We start from the raw sequence: 4,080 nt of genomic DNA on the forward strand, positions 1-4,080 counted from the left end.
ACGTGATAAGAGTAGTAATGTATTCCACAGTAGGTAAGAAACCCCTTTGAGACAACAGTCCAAGGACCAGCTCACATCATGTAATTGAAAGGGAACCATTCAAAGTTAATTTAATGCCCCAGTTTTAAATTGACGCAGCACTGTAATGCCTGGGCTACACACTGCCTCCTTAGAGAGCACATCAACATTCAATTAAACACACATGGTAGGCTACTGACCCTACACCGGCCTTCCCAGCTTCATGAAGCTAATTGCTGTGCATGATATACAAAGCACAAAATAATTGACAAAATATATATTACAACATACTCTTTAAATTAGCAATAGCCTGGTATGGAATAAAACAGATCCCTTTCTGCATGTTGCCTTGCTGAGATCTAAAACCACATCATTTCCATAGACTCAATAACTAAAATCAAGCATTGCATATGCTTTGTGCTCACACATATTTTTCAAAATATGATCACTATTGTGGTCAAGTGTATTATAAACTCACATTGCAGGTCTAGATTGCGCTGTCAATAATGACAATATTTCTGCACTGTCTAATCAAAAGCAATACGTTTAACCCTCAGGAAAACAATACATTTATAAAACGTAAACGTATGTAACAGTATTAGGCTACTAAATAGGACAACATTTGTTCTAATAATAAAACATATTGTTATTGTTTTGCTCATCTTTCGCGGTCGTTTAATGACAGAAAATGAGTTTCCAATTCCCAAGTTCGTCTCGCAACATGCAACTCTATTGATCTGGGATTGAATGGGGGATCTATTTAAACAAGAGAGCCACCGTGAAAGAGCGCCGAGCACAGGCTGTGAAGCATGCGGTTTCGGTATGTCAAAATGCACTTCTAAATCTCTGAACTTACTGGCACCATATGCGTCAGGGAGTCGATATCTTTATGCCGGATCCAGTTCGGAAATGTTTTTCTCTCTCGCAAAACCACAAGTTCCTCTGAAGTCCACGTGCAGATAGTCCTGAAAAATCAAACAGTAGGAAATACATGACATGTTACAATAGGTGAGATTTCAAACCATAAATCTGAATCAAAATGCAAAATATGCACCAAAATGGTTATTAAAACATTGAAATCAACTTTCATCACCGTATTAAAAGTGAAACAAATAATCCAACATTCTGGATAATATAGACCTAATCAATATAACCTTTGATTTCAATAACAGAATTGTGTACTTGACAATCAATGCGCAACACATAGAGCAAGAGGTCAATTTAAAATATTAACTGTAGTCAATGCATGTGTATAAAAACGTAGGTACGTTTCAATTATAAAAATCGATTACATCTACCATATTATTCATATTATATTGTAATGTTCCTTTCATCCATTTTATTGCCGTGTGGGGCGACTGTGGCCTACGTTTCTTTTAGAGTATTTAGAGTGCGTAAAAAATAAACAAAGATGGGCAGAAACGGAGAGAAAAGGCACCTGGCAATCGCGGAGTCATGTTTTATTTCCCTGATAAAATACGAGTTGAAACAGCCGTGCAGTGAACCATCAACAGAACTCCTTTGCTCCTCACTAATTTGTTACCGGCAGTGTTAAACTGTCCGTCAGAGGAAAAACTATCTCATATTGAGCAGCCAGACAGTGCCGAGTGTCCCTGTATAGCAATCAGGACAATGTGCTGAATTGGCAGTCTAATTATAAATGTGACTTCCATTGGGCTCCGGTGCCACCTTACCTTATGAGGGAACTTGCACTCTCAACTAACAGCAACTGTTCAAAACAAAATACCATTACGAGACCAACTTCACCCGAAMTGAGGAACGACCCGGAGGATTGTTCTTCACCCCATGCAGCCTCTCACTTAAGACATGATTGTATTATTAGACACCGGGTTATTCTGACGGACTGGACATTATTTGGAAGGCAAATAGGAGAAAAGTTAAGCTGTCTTCAATGAAGGTTTCAGATTCCGCCTACTGGGTGGGCACAGCAATCCTATTGTATTTATTTCAAAGGTTACGAAAAAAGGAGCATAGGAATATTCCCCGGTAGCAATAGGTCTAGGCTACATTAGGCTATAGAGTCCATATTTGCAGTGACAGAGAAAACCTCTGTATTCCTCCTCTCATACTTTAAAAACTAGGCTATCCATTGTCTGCTTTCTCTGTTTTATATTAAATTGTTATCACTGCTTGTGCATAAGTTAGAAAAAAAGGTTTATCTGAGACTGCGAGTGTCTCATTTTGGGAAACACCTTGTAAATGATGATCTTCACACAACAGACAAGTTCACACGAACTGCGTTGCATTTGTCCTCCCACTACCTTGGTATACAATCGTGTTTTTGGGAAAATATCAAGCACCTTCAAAAGCCAAGTGTGATATTAAAATAGCTAAATATCTGATTATAGCCTATTATGCGGTAAAAGTTATTGTTTAAAAAAAATCTAAATTAACAATGATGGAAACTATATCCAATCTATAACACTTAGAAACAAATCAAATGTAATTATTTGGAATATTTAGCATACAATTAAATCTGTGCTTCCAATTATCTGCACTGTATCTATAGCCAGATTCACACCTGTCCATGATAGGTAAAGACAATAGTGCAAAAGAAACAAAATAATTACACCAGATGACTTACGTTAGTCCCTAAAACCGTCCGAGAGCAGCGCTTTGTGGGCTTGTAGGGAAGCCTTGTCCAGGTATATCGTCTCTAAATGGGACAGCCTTTCGAGGAGTAGTTGGATTTAATTTATGGCTTATGCATTCTTTTAAGGTCAATTTGCCTGACCTCCAGCTAAAGTTAAGGCAGAGTGAATTCCCAACCTCCTACAACATAGGAAACAATTACGAATATACATGTTTTACACTGAATTATAATTCCGGTCGAACGATGAATGTAGATTACTTAAGAGTTTGGAAGAAAGACAACTAAATAAACTATATGCTCAAGTTCGAAGAAACTTGTAAATCTCGCATCCAGAAATATCAGGGAGAAAGGAAGGGTATGGAAGGGGACCTAGAGCAATGCGCACGTCATTGTCAATGAATAGTACCGCTCTGTGGACAAAAGTGAAATTGCCTTCCAGTCCCACAGGAGAAAGTTATTACGCATCCGGATACCAACACCATAGCAAAACACATATAAATTGATGATCATTTTTAAGAGTTGAATTTCGCGACAAGACTTTGCGGATGCGTAACCAACAATTAAATAAAAATGGTTGCGCGTAATTCATACAGCCTACTCCTAGCCTACCTAGCTGTATGTTGCTTAAATCAGTAACCTAACTGCTAATCCAAGTGAAATATAGAGCTGTTGATATCAATATCTCGAGACGCACGATTGAATGTAACTTATAAGTTACACAAGTATCCTGTGTCGGTAAATAAAACAGGGCATCAGTGTTACAGTAGCTATCCAAACCTTTCCAGAGAACGCTTGCGCTTGTCTTTTTCACGCACTCTGCTTTCGTATTGCGTTTACCACGGCTCTCGCGATTGAGAAACAATAAATAAGAATGTTATCATATTCCCCTTACAAAAAACGCCCTACAAACAAATAATTTCACCCATGAAAACCTGAACAAAGAAGCGTGAGAGAGAGAAAACAGTTTTAACACCCCTATTGACATCGAAAGAGGCGAACTCTGTTACGTACCAACAAAAACAGGCTAAATAACGCAGTTTACATGAAAAGACGATACAACATGTTAAAACTAAGCACGTTTTTACCTTGAGATCAGCCGAGAAAAGAGAGATGCAGGTCCTGACGGTATCGTATCCCGAGTCGTGTGTTTCGCGCTATATTATGTTAAAACATAACGATTACTATCTGTAGAAAAAAGGAAAGAGAACTAAAGTCTGCTGTGGTTCCCACTGGCTATATGAGGGGATCCCGTTCTTTCTATGAAGTTTAATTGTCAAAACTGCAAGGAGCTTTTGTTGTTATCTATCCTCTTTATCTCCCTCTCTCTCGGAGACAAGAGAAGACGACGCAGAGCTGTCAATCTTGGCAATCAATGTGAGCGGCCATGTCGCAAGTATTCAAAGCATTTCCCGTCGTGCAACATCAGAAAGTGAGTGGCCAGGGCATTG

General features: G+C 38.6%; 1 protein-coding gene across 1 annotated transcript in view; it reads right to left on the bottom strand.

Moving 5' to 3' along the window:
• LOC112069865 (transcription factor SOX-6-like) overlaps positions 1 to 4,080 on the bottom strand; it is a 259,626-nt gene extending 255,546 nt beyond the window's left edge. Inside the window, 2 exon segments of the mRNA XM_024137247.2 lie at positions 875 to 983; positions 3,718 to 4,080. The gene's annotated coding sequence lies outside the window, so the exon portion shown is untranslated.

This window comes from Salvelinus sp. IW2-2015, unplaced genomic scaffold (assembly GCF_002910315.2).
Source record: "Salvelinus sp. IW2-2015 unplaced genomic scaffold, ASM291031v2 Un_scaffold1137, whole genome shotgun sequence".
Taxonomy (NCBI): Eukaryota; Metazoa; Chordata; class Actinopteri; order Salmoniformes; family Salmonidae; genus Salvelinus; species Salvelinus sp. IW2-2015.